This window comes from Condylura cristata, unplaced genomic scaffold (assembly GCF_000260355.1).
Source record: "Condylura cristata isolate star-nosed mole 26May11 unplaced genomic scaffold, ConCri1.0 scaffold00028, whole genome shotgun sequence".
NCBI classification, from domain to species: Eukaryota; Metazoa; Chordata; class Mammalia; order Eulipotyphla; family Talpidae; genus Condylura; species Condylura cristata.
Genome location: NW_004567129.1, coordinates 395596 through 413660, shown reverse-complemented (window position 1 = coordinate 413660; position 18065 = coordinate 395596). Strand labels below are relative to the sequence as shown.

The window sequence follows — 18065 nt, the reverse complement described above, 5'->3', positions numbered from 1 at the left end:
AACCTCACCTGAAGCAGTGTCCAGTGTTTTTAAGTCCTAAATAAAAGCAACTAAGATGGCATATTCCTGTTACTGTGGACACAAGACAGCTTGACTATAAGCCAGTTTCCAATGGAAGACAAAACAGGAGATATTCCTGGTCTGCTGAGATGCCCCAGCACAGCCCCACACAAGTGACACTCCAAACAGCAGCTACAGTGGCTGAAGGACCTGACAAACGACCACACTCACACAGCTCAGCAAGATGCAGGGCCCTGGGTCTTTGCCTCATCTATCAGGCTGTTACAGCAGCAAAACTGGGAACAGCTTCACTTTCTCAGCTACTGGCAAAGCCTTTGAACTTTCCCTTTCTGAGATTGGCTGCTGGAGGCCTCCCCAAGTTCAGAGGCCCACAACAGCCTTCTGGAAAATTGGCTTAGTAGGGGCAGAAATCACTGACCCCTAAAACTCTAAAAACAGAATGCTGAATGCTCAAAAGTGAAATCCTGAAGACTGAATAATCTGGGGCTCCTTCTGCAGTCCCTTATATTCTCAGTTGCTCCACCTCAAAATGCAATAATTTTTAGCATTTTCCCTGCACACTTAAGATTCAGCTGCATTGCAGGTACACATAAAAGGTCAATAATGGGTTTATTTACAAAGAGGAAAGAAAAAGAACAACACAGGGAAGAGAGAGAGAGAGATACAAGTTAACTAGAGCATCCTACCAGTTCCACTGACTTGGAACTTCAATAGCACACTGAAAGCTGATCAAAAGCCAAGCCACCAGCCCACTGGCCATGAAGCCAAGGGAGAGAGAGAGAGAGAGAGAGAGAGAGACCCTCAGCCCAACATGGCTCCTATATCCACTGAAGGAGCTGTAACTGTGCAGCAGACACTATAAATGAGCGGTGGAGATAAGACTAATACGGCACCTGCCCTTTAAGGAGCTTTCAGTGTAGGTGAGCATAATTAAAAACCAGAAAGAGGAGGAAAATACTCTAGACACAACACAGGCTGCTTTGGGAAGGCATGGAAAGAAGCCACTTTTAGAAGAATCCGAGAGGGACTACTTTATAGTCCCCTAGCTAGTGAGGTTTGCAGCCAGGAAATGAACCCAGGGTTTTATTATTGCATGGCTAGTCCTTTCCACATCCTCATACAGTCTAGCCTAAAGACGCAGGGTGATGTGAAGGAGCAAGGGTGTGGGCCCAGAGTTTTGGTGCTAACTGACCCAGCCCTCTCACTGTGGACTGTGTGACAGGCATGTTAGCTGAGTGAAGGAAGTCTGTCCACCGAAGAGCTCTTATGTTGACTGTCCAGAGAATCCAGAGACCCTCAGCCCAACATGGCTCCTCTATATATACCAAAAGTATCACAATGGTTGCTTAGCTGTGCCCTTGAGCCCTCACAGTCCTCCCTTTGGTGTTGCTGGGAGTTGCAGTTTAAATAACTGGAGTGGGGGTAGAGTTGTAGTTTCAATAACCGGAGTGGGGGTGGAGTCCACAAAACCTGTATCTGCAGAGTTGGTGCAGGACATCCTTTCCCCCTAACAAGTTGGCTGCCACTATGCTCTGCTGTCCGCTTGTGACTTTGGTAGCAATGGAGAAGTACCACAATGGGGCTACAGCCACCCAAGAACAGGGCCCAAGGGAGGACAGGTCATTGTCCAAGGGTTCTCACCTGCCTGTATACCTGTAAGGTCACTCAGGCTCAGGGAACAACAATGGAGGTTTAACAAACCAGAGGAACAGTTCCTAAGGCCACAGGGGCCAGCTCCCTCAACCCAGATAGTGCTCAGTGTTCAAAAGTCCTAAACAAAAGGCCGCTCATCCAGGATGGTGCTGTCCTGTCAACAAGGGCCTGGAAATTGTGGCAGCCAGATCCAGGGGGTCAGAACCCAACTCAGCTGGTAAGATCACCGGTGTTAAGTGGTGAATACCCATTGTCCACTGCCACTTGTATTGCCCACAAGCAGCTTCTGGTGTCAAGCCCTGGAGCCCTGAACTGGGGTGGGATAGGGATCGCTCCAGTTTCAGTAGGATATGTAAGTAACGACTGAGCTTATTTGAGCTGTTTTCTGGGTCCTCTCTAGGATGACTATAGCACATGGATTCATGTCTGGATGCCAAAGGGGACTTGAAAATGTAGAACTCACTTGTAGAGCTTAGGAAATACCTGTGCTGGGGGAAAAAGCTACTTACTTTCTCAGAAGGATCAAAGAAAAAGCTGCTTCTAGAAATGGACAAATCAGTTTCCTTATAGTTATTACCTTTTTTGACTTTGGAAGAAAAAAACGTAGGTAAGATAAGGCAGCAAGGACAGTGTATTCTAGCAGTTCCAGCAGCGCCTCTCCTGCATCCACATCCTTTTCCTTCCACCCCAGTCAGAATATTTTCACCAGGCAATGATGCAAAAATGCCAGTGTACTCCAGTTTTATTGTAGTCAGGCAGCATTTATGGGTTTGACTTTCAACTGACCATGGCGGGAAGGCTAGAAGCAATTATAACCAACACCTGCTCTATCTGTGCTGCAGGCAGGCGGTGACTGATTCCAGGCCTCTGGTCCACCAGCGTTTCCTAGTAACTCAGAATAATAACAGTGACACCTCGCTTCCTAGCGATCTGGGGAGTGCTCAGTATTTCACTCTGAAAGCCCTCAAATTTTTGGCATTTCTTTTAGTGAAGATATCAAATTAGTGGAAAGGAAAATGTGTGATTGCTGTTGATATCAAGACATTTAAACCACTTCCACAAACCACGTCACAGAAGAGCAAATTTGTTGAGTAGAGGAAACAATTGATCTAAAATGGAATAGCATCTGAATTTTGACAATATTTCTGGTCATGGATGTACCAAGAAGAAGGCTGGAGAAAGAACACAGTTTTTGTAACAGTGATTTCCACCTACAATGTGTTTTGTTACTGTGCAAAATGATTTTTGATTCTGAGCAAATCTTTATTTCCACTTGCTCTGCTGTTTGCCAGTTAGCTGAGGGATTCTGGGAGGGAGGGGGGAGCTCGGGGCTGGGCTGACCTCAGGATGTCATGTGTAAAGGGCTTTTTCTCACTTGGAAGCAGGCCAGGCTCACAGCTGTTCTGTATAACAATAACTCCCGGCTTCTTACTCCTGAGCCTTGGCAAACCTGAGTCCTGAGAGGTAAATGAATGTGAGAAACACCTCAAGGAGCTCAGGGCACTTCTTGGCCACCATCCTGCATAGCTCTGTTATATTTGGACCTCCGTTTTATTCTCTTTGTGTTTTTTATGGGGCCAAAGAGAGCTACACAGAGCCCAAATGGGTCTGGGACCCCAGGGAGACAGGTAGGGCAAGGCAGAGCAGCAAAAGAGCAGAGCAAAGGCTCCTGTCTGGAGATGGAACACCAGTTTCCAAGGCCAGCTACCCACCTCCTCACCCCACCCTCCTCCCCAAGCCTAGGGTTGGTAGCCTTAGGTATGGGAGGTGTCCCTGTGGTCTCCCATGGGAGAGGCCAAACAATACTTGGGCCCAGAATTCGCTACACATGCCCCTTAATCTCAAAACAAAAATGAGCTAAAAGTATTTAAGGACAAGGTAGAAAGTTGGCTGTGAATTCCCTCTGATTCAGACCATCAAAGGGCCTTGCAAGCAGACATTTCAATACTCACAGCACAGCAGGGAAAGCAAAAGCTGCTGTCATCCTCTTTTCTGGCTTTCATGGGCTTCCAAGGGGCCACCCTGAACCGATGCCATGTAGGTCAAGTTTAAAGATGCCCTAGTTCTGAGGGATGTACTGTGCTTCTTTCTTTTGGAAGAAGCCTTGAGTTCTTGTGACAAAACACAGTGTATTGAGGTTTGGGGGCCACTAACCTTGGCCCTCTGTCTGGATCCCCTCAAACCTGTGCTCCCTGCGGAACCCTGCACTGTTGATGTGTGGACAGTGTTTTCCTTCCTGAAAGAAACAACTGAACTGTTTGTTGGCGCTTTCCTGTGTACCCTGTACCTGTCTCTGCTTTGGCCTGCGGCCTCCTGCTACTCATGATTCCAGACTCTCAGGCCTGTAGATTGAGGCAGGTCATGGAAATGAGTACGCGGTTGTAGGTGGTGGCCGGGAGGGTGCACAGTGGTTCCTGGGGCCTCCCTACACTCAGGGTTGCCCGAGAGGCGTTGGAGTCTTCCCAGAAATAGACAATTGTTTGCAAAATCGCTCAGTCACACATAAAATGAATTCAGCATGGTAATAGACAACCAGTGAGCCTAAGTGCTTGTCTACTGGTCAATTTTTAATTTCTCCTTTGGAAATTGGAGCAATTGAAGGGTGCACTAGGAGGAAGTGACCTAACCCAAATGGCCACGGACAAGGTGAAGTAGGTGATGAGGTGATGAGTGATGAGGTGATTTCTGCCCCATTCTAGGCAAGAGATGTTGAGGGCCAGAGACAATGACAGAGAGGACCTGGATTTGAGAAATATTTCTGAAATAGAATTCCCAGCACCTGAATCAGTGGTGTGGGGGGCAGAGAGATGGCCTGGTACTGTTCGGCCTCCCCCCAGGTCTTTAATGCTTCCGTGGCCGCAGTTGGGCCTGCTGGTCCCCCTCCCTGGGCTGCTGTTCTCATCCCCTTGTCTGTAATGTACTACAGCTGCCATTCTGGGAGCAGTCACCAAACTCAGGGCTTTCTGCAAAGACAGGAACATGACTCTTTACTACCAGGTAATTTCAGAATGATGGATCTGAGATACCACGGAAAGCAAATGTGTTATCTTCCGTGGTGCACAAGCACGCGGTCACAGCGCCGACTCCTAATAATCCCTCAGTTTCCTAAATTGCTTTACTGCTGCTTCTTTAATTAAGACCCATTAACTTGTCATACATTGATAACAGGGATGACCCTGAAGTAGATAGATAAATTAAAGCTCCCTTTCGTTCTGAGCTTTTCTATGAATGTGTTAATTATTTTTGTCACTAGGGAGACTGATGGAGGTATGAGAAATCACCAAACGGGGTTTGACGAAGTATTGCTGTTTGCAGCTGGAAACTCAGTCATGTCAGATGTAATTCTTCACCCTTTAATGTCACAGTTGGCACCAAGGGGCTGAGCTAGGATTTCTGGTATTAATAGTCTCCACTGCAGAGGCTAATAGAGGGCAGAAGGACTCACTGTTTTGTTGTAGTCTCATGCTGGCATTTATAGGAGACTGAATCTGATGTTCAGATGAGGTTTTGTTTGAATGTACACAGTTAATATGCTAATCTTTAAAATAATTATTGTTAACTTTTGAAAATAGGGAGATTTCAAATAAACACTTATTCCTAACATCTGAAAAATCCCGGGGTGGGGGGTTCGGACATCCTGTTAGGGTCCGAGAACTCGATTACCGTGAAAGACAGAGCGTCACGCAAGAATGCAATTCGCAAAGGAGAGTTTATTGGGCTGGCTAGCCAGGGTCAAGCTGTTCCCTGCCGGACACGCAGGATTCAGGCAAGACCCGGACCAAAGGAAAGTCAGGGAATATATTGGCCTTGTTGGCTGTTACGTATGTCAGAGCCCGTGCAGATTCAACTTAGCAAATGGATTCAAGGATTAACAGACATCACAGCCTGGGTCACAGTTCAACCACCCAATGACAGGTTTCCAAGAATAGATGTCTCATTTCCTGGTGCCCCAGATACAATCAGCCTGGGCCACACCACTCTCATCATCCAATCAACCCCAAATGCACATTGTCCCTCCTCAACCCATCCTGCACTCTGGGGGGTAGGGCCGGGGGTGGGTGCCTGCCCCCGGGCCAGTCCAGCCCTGCTCAGGCCTGCATCAGCCACCCCCTCCATTCCTTCAATCCCTGGCCTGTATTCCTGGATGGCAATGAAATCCGAAGAGCAGCTAACACTTACCACAACCTCTCCCCACCCCAACTCCCCTTTGTCCCTCTGCCACAGAAACTGAGTGTCAAGTGCTATTTGTCATTATGCTACATAGGCTGCTGTTTGCACACAGCCAGCTGAAAGCAGTCAGTGCGACCCCAGTGGAGGGGCTTGATTGGACTTGAATGCTTTCTAGTCACATGCAGCTGTGCCTCAAGGGGTAAAGAAATTTTGGAAGAGTTCTAGAAAACAAGTGGGCAGGGAACATAACACACTGGATTAATTTTATTAAAGTATATGGACTTGAGTTTACTGAGAATTTACTTCTTGCCTGCTAGGAGTCAAGGTTGAAGTTTCTGACCCCCCCACCACCACCACCACATGAAACAGGGGCTAGACACAATTAATAAAGCCCAGAGAAGGAGGAGTCTCCAACCTGCCAGAGAATAGGCTGGTAACTAGGCATCCCCTGCAGGAAAGCTCAGGAGGAACTCCACTGGCTGGTAAATCTCAGAGGCCAGACAGTGTCCAGAAGCATGTTTCCTGCTCTGAGTCCTTGGCCTCAATTTGTTTATCTGAGTGGTGATACCTCTGGCCCAATGCTCCTGTGTTTCCACATGTGCAGCTCATTCTAGGGTGGCAAGGCACCTTTTGAAAACCTGCAACTCGCTGGCAATGGAGAAAGTGACTTACCAAGCAGGGATGTCATGGGGGAGCTCCCGCCTTCCTGTTTCTGCACAACTCTCTGAAGACTCCATTGTGTCTTGTAAAGGATCACAGAAAGGGATTGTTTTCTGCCTCAGGCTTCGTTCACAGAGGCCTGCAGGCTTGTTCACAGAGGCCCTCAGGCTGGTCAGTTGTCTGTTTGCAGAAGCTTCCTGCCAGTTCTCCCTTGCATTATTTGCTTCCCATCAGGCAGCCTCAAGGGCACCTGAGCCTCAGGCAGAACTGTGTTGGAGGCAGGGCTGGTAGCAGAGGTGACGATGCAGGCTCCCTTCAGGTGGAAAGACTGGGTGGGTTCCCCTCCCAGAAGGGTGACCTTGAAGTCCCCCCAACTCTCTGCTCATGAGACTATGTCATGCCAGACTCACGACTAACGTGCTTATTGTCCTAAGTTGGGGCCACAGAGTGAGGTCATGGTGACACAGTGCTGGGGGGCGGGGAGGCTAAAGCAGGACTAGGGCGGTGGTCAATAGAGGACAGGTCACTGTCCGTGGTTTCTCACTCATGTCCACAATTACAAGAACACTCAGGCTCAGGAAACAACAATGGGGGTTATTTAATAAACAGGAGAAAGTTTCTAAGGCCAAAAATGTCTTGTTCTCTCACCCCCAGATAATGTCCAGTGTCCAGAAGTCCAGGCCTGTTAACCAAGATGGCGCTGTCTTCATCAACAAGAGCCTGGAGCTTGGTGCACCCCAGCAAGCAGGGGGCCAGGATCTCATTCTATACAGCCGGGGGTGCTGACAGGCGTGTGTGCTGCAGCATCACCTCAGCTGCCCCAGCAGCAGCCTGAAGGCCGGGATGGACAGCACTGGATGCAGACTGGACAGCAACAGAGGCAGCAGCACAGGAGATGGTGCTATGTGGCCAGGAGAAGTTAGTAGCTGCCAGGGGAGGCCCAGACAGAGTGCTCCACAGTGCTGGGCCCACTGGCCAGTAGTGCCGATCAGGACATCACTAGGAAGTGGCAGTGTCATAATCCCCATGTGAACAGCTCTTTGTGACTCATTGGCCCACACCAACAGCAGATCTAGGGCCTGGGACGTGGGGCCCTTGGTGCTCCCTTCAGGTGGTGTCAGGCCGGCCATAGGCAGGTATGGCCAGTTCCACCTCTTTGTAGCAATTTGATTTTTTGAAGAAGCTTCTTTTTTTCCTTTGGATGGCCAGGAATAGGCCCTTCTGTGAGAGTCAGAGGGGCTGGCTCCTGCTCTGTCTTATATCCTCCTTCAGGGTCCCAGACTTACAAGTCTGATTGGACTTATGGCCCATTGCACCATAGCACCAAACAGCTCATAGCTCGTCCGTTCTTCAATCTGGGCTCCAAATCTACAGGCCTCTCAACTGCCTACAGCTGAGCAGCCACAGCGCTGGAGATGGCCCAGGGAGACCCTGGCTGCCTGCCTGTATGCCTGTAGCCCTGGGGGGGGGGGAGAGGGAGGCTGTGTGCCCTGGGGCAGCATGTGGGGGAACCATTGCCGCCAGCCATCCCTGCAGGTTCTGCCTGCAGCCTGACCCCAGGGGGGCTGCGGGTAGGCAGCAAAACACTCACCACCTCTTGCCACTTGCAGTGCCTGCAGCAACTTCCAGAGCTGATGAGGGGCCTCTGGTTTCAAGGGGAGAGGGGAAGGGCAGATAGAGGACCCAGCGTTCTGTTTTTATTGAGGTGGAGGTAGGGCCCAGGGTTTTATGGCCTCACCACTGGTGGTGAATTTAAAGCATAAACGAATTTAAACTTCAGAACATAAATTAAAACGATTTAAAATACAGGACAGAGAAAACAAGTGGTCAGCTAGTAAAATCGACTGAGGTCTCTAAGCCAAAGCAGCTTCAGTGGGGTTGCCGGCCTGGCCATGTGCTGATTTGAGGTAGTGCCCTTTCCAGTGGATGCGTCAGTGTCGGGGGAGCCGGTGAGGCTCCAGCAGCAGAGGAACTTGCCTAGCTCTGCCCCCATGAAGCCACAGGGAGAGAGGCCCGCTAAGTGCCAGGGGCCACCCTGCCCCAGCTCAGTGCACCGTCTGCAGGCCAGCCCGGTGGGCTCCGACAGTGGAGGAAAAGCAGCTCCCACTTCGCAGCTGAGTGTGCTCCCGACCAGCCGGTTATGAGCTCGAGTAGCCGGTGAGGGATGAAAACCACTGACACGCTAGAGAGGGTTCTGAGGGCGAAGGAGCTCTCGTCCTCTCTCTTTATTGCCTTTTTATCCTTTCTTCCATAGTTAGTAATTTTTCACCACCTCAGTTCCCTCCCCCAGGGTGCCCACATCCTGGTACATCCTGTTTTGTTCGCACACATCCTATTTTGTTCATTTGCACTGGGTGTAATCTGGAACATGTGTCCAGCTGCTGGCTGGCGGACACTCCCTTGTTCCTATTACTTGTGCCTCTTACAGTGAGGATGAGTGTCCTGGCTCCACTGACCTGCACCCCCGGCCACGCCAGCACAGGATGGGTCTTTCATGCACAGCAGGTTTCACTTTTGAATCCTGCGCCCATTTTGTAAATGGAGCAATCAGGGTTGAGCTCCCAATGGCCCAATCATATTTGATCTCCCATGGGTGCCACTCAATGTTTTGAAGCCATTCAGGTGTTGTAAACAGATCCATGATGCTTGACAGGTGGGTACCCTGGAGGGATATAAACCAGTGTTTCAGACAACTTGACATACAGAACCCTCCCCCAAAAGATCTTTGCAGACCTCTGTAGACCTTTAAGAGCTCTAGCACTGGTTCCTCTGACACTGCCTGTGAGAATCCCTCCACTGCTGATGGCTCAGTACCACCTCCTGGGCTGTCACCTCCTGTGGATAGCTGCTGCTGGCTGTTGGGGGGCCTCAGCAGCACCACCTGGGGTCACCTCCTGATGCCACTGGCCCTTTACTTACCCACCAGCTCCAAGCTGTCATTGACTGGCCACCACCCTGCATGAGTGCTGGCTGGCTTTGGGCACTGTGGACACTGCCTGGGTGGGACAGACAGTCAGCCGCTTGTGGCCTCAGAAACTCTTCTTTTTCCCACTTCCCTTCTGTCAATAAACCCCATTGTTGATGCACCTTAAACCTCAGTCTGCCTCGAGAACACAGGTGAGGCAGTGAACTGTGACATCCCCAAGACTTTGCATGGTTTTGTAGGCAAAAAGCTTAAGTCAGGCAGTTGCAATACACAAGGAGAAAACCCACCATTGGGGTTCACAGTACAAGTCTTTTCCAGGAGGGCAGGCATTGGAGGTCAGGCTCCTTCCCCAACTTAACCCCCAGTATGTATCTGTATGGCCTCTATTGGGGATTCTCCTTAGAAACACTTTTATTTTATTTTTTTTAAAGATTTATTTATTGATTCATACAGAACTGGGGTACAGGCCAGAGATGCGGAGGGTGAGAGGATTCACCAGAGACAGAGTGGGGCACAAAACAGGCAGATCGATGAAGCACACTGCTGAGGGGAGCAGCGGGCGGGTCAGGAGAGGTCTGCCACACCATGTGGTCACCTCCGGGGCAGGCGGGAATCGAACTCATGCTGAAGTGGCTTTAGTTTCTTAGTGCTGTGTTTTAACCCGCTGCGCCACCAGGGAGGGCCAACACTTTTATTTTTTAAGATTATTTATTTGTGCATACAGAACTGGGGTACAGGCCAGAGGCTCAGGGGTGGCGAGAGGCTTCACCAGAGACTGAGTGGGGAACAGAACTGGCAGATCTAGGAAGTACACTGCTGAGAGGAGCAGCGGGCGGGTCAGGAGAGGTCTGCCACACCATGTGGTCACCTCCGGGGCAGGCGGGGATCGAACTCATGAGGAAGTGGCTTTAGTTTCTTAGTGCTGTGTTTTAACCCGCTGCGCCACCAGGGAGGGCCAACACTTTTATTTTTTAAGATTATTTATTTGTGCATACAGAACTGGGGTACAGGCCAGAGGCTCAGGGGTGGCGAGAGGCTTCACCAGAGACTGAGTGGGGAACAGAACTGGCAGATCTAGGAAGTACACTGCTGAGAGGAGCAGCGGGCGGGTCAGGAGAGGTCTGCCACACCATGTGGTCACCTCCAGGGCAGGCGGGATTCGAACTCATGCGGAAGTGGCTTTAGCTTCTCAGTGTTGTGCTTTAACCCTCTGAGCCACCAGGGAAGGACTAGAAACACTTTTCTTGAAAAAAAAAAAAATTAACTTATTTATTCATATAGAACTGGGGTACAAACCAGAAGTGCAGGGGCTGTGAGAGATTTCACCAGAGACAGAGTAGGGAGTAGAACAGGCAGATTGATGAAATACACTGCTGAGGGTGTTAAGGGGAAGGATGTCCTAAAGGAACTCTGCAGGGTCTTCTGTACCCCACCCCCTACTCCAGCTTTCTGGACCCTACATTGTACTCCAGTGATTGGAAACTACAACTCCCAGGAGCACCAGGGAGAGAACTGCAGGACCCCAGGGCGGAGCTAGCAGGAATGGATTCTGGGACATTTGGGGGGAATAAATAGGCGCGACTGCATCTCACGCTCTCTCTATATCTCCTGCTCTGGCTCTCTCTGTCTCTCGCTGGCTTGGTCGGGAAGCAGCTCTCCGGACCACGTGACTTGGTGTGTTCAGTCAGCCTAGCCATAAGGTATTCCACTTACTTTGTATCCTGCTTTTTTCTCTGTGTTGTTTCCTATTCCTTTCCCCTTTTGTAAATAAACCCGTTATTGACCCTTTTGTGTGTACCTGCAGTGTGAGCGCGCAGGTGAGGCCCCACAGACAGGCAGCCCAGTCCACTCTGGGCTACCCTGTAACAAGGGGAGCAGCGGGTGAGACAGGAGAGGTCTGCTATGCCATGTGGGTCACCTCCAGGGTGGGGGATTGAACTGCGTCCTAACCTGTTGCGTCACCAGGGAGGGCCCAGAAACACATTTTAAGGGAGGATCTCTAGAAAGGGTAGATTCTAGGAAGGAAAGGTAACCTAAATGACTAACTCTGATGGTGTTGGGCACCAGTGGGGATCATGGAGTCATCTGTTGTCCCTCAAATTAGATTATAGAGGTGGCTTCCTGTCCACTCACATGTAGGCAGAGATTAGCAGACATCTGCACAGGTCTTTTCTGAATGTTGCAATAGCTTCCCCTCCAGGACTGTGATTTGAAATAGATTTGCTATTTTCTAGTCAGTGTCTTGGGTGAGAGCTACTGGCCTCCCTTTTACGTTCCCTTGCATTCTTGGGAGGGCCTCTCTGGTGCCTGGGTGTTCTGCTATTCCATTATTAATTGCCTTAACTTTTTTTTTTTTTAAGATTTATTTATTTGTACATACAGAACTGGGGTACAGGCCAGAGGCTCAGGGGTGGCGAGAGGCTTCACCAGAGATAGAGTGCGACGAAGTACACTGCTGAGGGGTGCAGCGGGCGGGTCAGGAGAGGTCTGCCATGCCATGTGGTCATCTCCGGGGCAGGCGGGAATCGAACTCATGCGGAACTAGCTTTAGCTTCTCAGGGCAGTGCTTTAACCCGCTGCGCCACCAGGGAGGGCCACCTTAACTTTTTTTTTAAAGATGTATTTATGCATATAAGAACTGGTGTACAGGCCAGAGGTATGGGAAGGGGGTGAGAGGATTCACCAGAGACAGAGTGGGGAGCAGAACAGGCCGATCTACTGAAATGCACTGCTGAGGGGAGCAGCGGGGAGGCATGAGGGGGCTGCCGTACCATATGGGTCAGCTCCGTGGCGGGAAATCCAACTCATGCTGCAGTGGCTGTGGATAGCTTCATAGTGTTGAGACTTAACCCCTTGCACAACCAGGGTGGCCCAATTTCTTTAACTTGTTAACATAAAGAATCCTACAAAAATTGCACTTTTCAGTGGAGAAGAGCTTTTGAAATTTTCACTCACTTCTACATGTAATTATTTCAATCCTCACCTCTGTATTTATGTGAGTCCAGGTGTGTATCAGTGTGTGTATATGCATGTTGTGAACATGTGAGCCGTGTATGTGATGTGTCAGTAGATAGGATGTGTTACATATCTATATGTGTGCTTTGCACGCATGCATATTTATGCATGTGTTGTATATGTATGTGTTTCTGTGTTTGTGTATGTTGTGCACATATATGTATGAATGTGTGTATTTATTCTTGAGTGGATCTTTGTTTCATTCTATCGGTAGCTCTAGGCAGCTGGGAAGGTGTGAGGGCTGTGGCCAGGGTATGTTTTTCCTGCTCAACATGCTCCAGCTAACCACATACGATATACAGAATTCCTGCACCCCAGTTCAGCCTTCCCCATGCATTGTTTCCCCTCCCCATCGTTTGCTTCTCCACCTCTTCTCTTTCTCCTTTGTCCAGTGCCCACTGCACCATGGTGGGGAAGCTTGGAGAAGCTTGGCTTAATTCTCAGCTGCTTCCTGCTTGGAGACAAACTAGACGTAGGCCTGGGGAGTTCTGGGGCACACTTGATGTTTTTCACCAAGTGCAGAAGCACAGTGGCTCCTGACGCCAGCTGAGGTGGTCTCTCCGCACCTGCTGTGTGAGAGGCGAGGGCTCTCCCAGAGCAAGTCACATCATGACTTTTTTTTTTAAAGATTTATTTATTTATGCATACAGAACTGGGGTACAGGCCAGAGGCTCGGGGCGGTGAGAGGCTTCACCAGAGACAGAGTGGGGAGCAGAACAGGCAGATCGACGAAGTACACTGCTGAGGGGAGCAGCGGGTGGGTCAGGAGAGGTCTGCCACACCATGTGGTCACCTCCGGGACAGGCGGTAATTGAACTCATGTGGAAGTGGCTTTAGCTTCTCAGTGCAGTGCTTTAACCCGCTGCGCCACCAGGGAGGGCCCTCACATCATGACTTTTATGGGCCTGAGACACTTTGGCCTTTATGGGCCAAAAGAGATTACGAATTATACTTTATGAGTGAGTCTGTGTAAAGATGACTAGAATCTAGGCTAGATTCATTATTATAAACTTATGTTTGTTTTAAAAATTCTGATTTAAAAAGAAAATGAAAACATTTCTGAAGACCTCAAGAAGTACCATGGACGCTGGACCCATGGACCCTGGGTCTGTGCCTGCTGTGCCTAACAGAATTTGACCCTACCAGGAGGCTTTCACACAGACAAGGAACCTTCCATCCCAATGAGTCTGCTCTAATGCCTTGTTCTGCCCAGTGCTTATCTGTGGCCCTGAGATCTACTGCTCAGCCGACCTTACCTCTTCCCTGCCACTGCCGCTGTAAGCCCATCTGTATGCACTGGGCTTCTCATGTGACTCTTACTCCCTCCTCTTACCTGGTCAACCCCTTTTAGCAAGAGCCCTACTGCTGCACCCCCAAGCCCCAAGGTCTGCAAGTTTAAGCCAAAGCCAAGAGAAAGGTTTATGCTTGTTATCCAGTTTCAAAGTTTCTGTTCAGTTATTCATTGCCCTGGTTAGACAGTTGCCCCAAGAGGCAGAGTGGCCCCCTGGTTAGGGTCCTGTTTTTAGCTGCTTGCACCCGGCCTCAGTACTCTCTGCTGTGTGGTATTGAGCATGTTCTTCCCTCTCATCCCAGTTTTCTTGTCGGTGTCTATTCCTTGGAAATGTTAAAGGAAATGAACACAGTGGCTAGCATGCAATAATTGCCAGACTTAAACAAATAAAAATGTAAAACACCTAGTTAAATTTGAAAAATAGCTCTCACCACTAAATTTTGTAATTTATCCATATAGGGCATCTTCACAAAGTCAATACAGTAGGCTGGACAAAATTCATGAAATATGGGGCATGGAAATCCTCTGAATTCTAGAATGATGTCAAAGGCCGGGGGGGGGGTGTGGATCCAGGACCCAGCTACATGAGACTGTGGTGCCCAGAGCTTCTGATCCACTAGTCAGGGACAGATATTTCCTGCTAGGACAGAAATTTGTCTATCAAAACTGTTAGGGGGAAAGGATGTCCTGAACAAACTCTACAGATACAGGTTTTGTGGACTCCACCTTCTACTCCAGACACCAAAACTACAAGTCCCAGCAATGCCAAAGGGAGGACCGCTAGGACCCAAGAGTGGACTTAAGCAGCCACTTTGAGATTTCTGGCTATAAAGGCAGGCATGTTGAGCTGAGGCTCTCTCCCTTTTCCTTGTGGCTGGCAGCTGGTCGCTTGGCTCTTGATCAGCTTCCAGTGTGCTATTGGGGTTCCAAGTCAACAGAACTGGAAGAACACAGTAGTTAACTTGTATTTCTCTCTCATTCTTTCCCTGGGTTGTTCCTTTTCTTTTCCCCTTGTAAATAAACCTATTATTGACCTTTTATGTGTGTCTGCAGTTGAACCTTAAGCACAGGGCTGAGGGCCCACAGACAGGCAACCTAGTTCACATTGGGGTGCCTTAGAACAGAAGCACTGCATGGGGAGTCAAGAGCAGAATTCATCACATTGTTTCTGTTTTTCAGTCACTATACACTATTCCTTGGAGTCTAAGTGTGTGTTTAGTTAACCATTTTCCTGTCATTGGCCATGTAGTTTGATTTCAATACAAAATGTGGGATTTTAAATGAGAAAGCTCTGGGAAGTGTAGTGTACCCCCTCACATTGTGAAGAAGATACCACTCAAAGTCAGAGAATGACGGGGTGAGACCAGGCATCTGTGGTCTAGTCCCTGGTCCCTGCCCCCTCCGGTTCTGCCCCTCCGCTCTATGGCCACTTGCTCCTTTCGGAGTAACCAGACATCCCCAGCTAATACTCCCACTGGTGTTCCATTTAGAACTCTGAGGTTTCGTTTTCCTCCAAACAACTTCGTGCTTTCATCTTCAATCCTGTAAATAAGATATTTGAATCTCTTAATGTGGGAACAGGAATCTCTAAGGCCCTGGTCCCTTTCTCATGAGGATGCCCAGTAGATTTTGGCAAGAAAAAGCTCTTCTTTGTTTAAGTTAGTTAAGTGATTTTAAAATAGGAATTTTAGTTTGTTTGGGTTGAATAAGTGGGTTGGAAATAAGGAGAAGCAAGATAGATGACTTCCAATTCTGCTCATTCCTGTTGCAAAATTGAGAGAGCTCAAATTTTTCCCATGGCTGCCTGTCTCTTAAACATATCTTGCACTGTCTGCTGAAACCTATGGTAGAAATACATGCTCAAGGCCCTTCTCTTTTTATGTGAAACGTATTTTTTTTCAGACACAGTGTCAAAAATATATAATTTGTTTGGAAACTTGAATTATTCAAGGGCTATTCACTGACAATTCAAGCTTTTTTCTTCTCTTTAATATTTTCTCTGCATTACCTACCTTATTTTTTTTCTATTTTTCTTACTTTAGAGCATAAGTTATTGTAAACCATCCTGACTGTACATCATCTTCCCCAGGATGAATCTTCTCTGACTTTGGCCACCCAGTTGGCTTGGGGCCCTGCTCAGGAGCCAGGTCTTCACACAGCTCAGGTTGAAGATGCAAGGTCTCAGGTCTGAAGAGGGTGGGGCAGCAGGACCACAGCCTCCAGAACACAAGCTGGTGAAGAGTGAAGGACTGAGACCCCAAGGCAGAGCTGGTGCCATGCCCTTTGCCTAAATAAAAGACAGAAACGAGCGCCCCAGGGGTAGTGAGCTTTGGGTTCCTTCGACATTCCTGGGAGGAAGGTTGGGCAGGACTTTCATTTCTTGGGGACTTTGAGAAGGATGATGAGGATTTCCCGCAGCTCAGCTGCCTTGGGCTGCCGCCTGGGGTCCAGAGTGGGGGGCTGCGGGCAGGAAAGGACCTGCGGAAGCCTCTGGTTCCCTCCCTGGGCAGCAGCCCTGAGCTGGGTCCTGCTGGATTGTAGCTGAAACAGCAACACCTGAAGTAATTCTCTGCTCCAAAGTGGAAACCTGGAGACACCAACAATAACTGTTGTAAGAAAAAAACTAAAAACACTTAAATACTGTCTTGGAAAAGGAGCAGGAAGAATCATAATGATCAGGTAGTTAATTTAATTCATCCTTCTCCTTGGGTGGGAATTTCTGTACCATATCTCAGTTATTATTAGGATAAAACTTGTGTGTGTGTGTGTGTGTGTGTGTGTGTGTGTGTGTGTGTATGAAGAGAGAGAGAGAGAAGAGAGCATGGTCTGGGCAACAGGAGAAACAGAGAGTAGGGGGCATGGTTTGGGCCACAGGAAAAACTTCACAGTACAGACCTGCTAGGGGATTCCTATGGCATCAAAAGCAGCATGTCTGTCTCATTTATTAAAAACAAAAACAAAAGCAGAACAAACAAAAAACAGTAAAACAAAACATACCTGGACCAGATGAGCACATTTTTTGAGAGCACGTGTGTGAGGCTCTCTGTTAGGCACTGGCAGGGGGAAGGAACAGTATAGAGGAAAATGAGGAGACATTCTCCCAACATCTCCCCTGTGAGGTGACCATGATGTGTGTGTGTGTGTGTGTGTGTGTGTGTGTGAGCGAGACTTGGATGGGGAACACTTCTCCATGAAGCAATTACATTCCAGACTCTTCAGATTCTTGGTAGTTTGGGTCCTGAGGAACTTCAAGGCTGAAAGGTCAGAGGGTGGACAGATGTGTCCACTCCTGGCTGCCAGGCTGTGCCGTCCAGGCCTGTGTTATCTGTAAGTGACAGAGATACGTGATAAGCAGATCCGTTGGCTCATCAGCTGGCAAGGCTTCAGGGAGGCTAGCCGGGGTGTGCTCCTATCGCATCTGGAATCTCCTTTCCAGCTGGACTCTGCTCTCCCGTATTTGTGCATCACTTTCAGCAAATACGGCTGCTAGTAGCCCGGACTGTTCTCCAGACCAAAGAATTTAATTATTTAATTCTTGTTGAAGCATTTATAAATGGAATCGCTTATTTACTTATTTATTTATTTTTGTTCATTGTATATATAAAGGCTATAGATTTTTGTATGTTGGTTTTGTAACCTGTCAATTTGCTGTCTTTATCCATTGTTTTTAGGGAGTCTTTAGGTTTTTTTAATATATAATGTTGTATATAGAAGAATGGCTCCCCCCCCCCCCAGGAGGAAAAGGACATTTATTTCCATACATCAGGTAAATAGGGAAGAGAGAGCACAGCCCAATGAGTACAAACCGATTGCAGGAGAGGGGGACAGCAGTTGGGAGCGGCACCAGGCTGCCCTTGGGCCCCCAAGTTGTGCGGTATTGGCAGGATGACCTTTAGGTGGGGGCCGGGACTGTCAGGCCACATGTCATGTCTGGGATAAATGTGTGGGGCGGAGGAGTTGAAGAAAAATGGCACAGACGCAGGACATTGAGTTAGGACTTGCAACTAGTATGCATTAGCACTTGACTGAAACTTCCATCTTCAAGTTTCCCCATCACAAGCCCTCTACCCAAGGCCTTCTTTTCCTTTCAAGTTGAGTTGATGAGAGGGGAGGAGGCAGTGCAGGGATAAGCCCCGAATCGATGCCGGTGGAATGGGCTTACTCTTCAATAGGTCATTGCACTTAACACACTGAGGAGACGAAGGGGCAGGGCTGGAAGTATGCGTGCAGCCCTGTCCGTGTAGGCGTGCTTAGCCTGGAAGCACCTGAGAGCCCCTCCCTACGGTGACCCTTAAGAGCCTGGACCCAGCTCTGCTTACCAGCCTCTCC

The 18065-nt window shown here is 48.8% G+C and overlaps 1 pseudogene; it reads left to right on the top strand.

The window, feature by feature from the left end:
• The window catches only part of LOC101634499, a 115556-nt pseudogene extending 107655 nt beyond the window's left edge, over nucleotides 1–7901 (top strand).
• Nucleotides 7902–18065: the final 10164 nt, after the last annotated feature.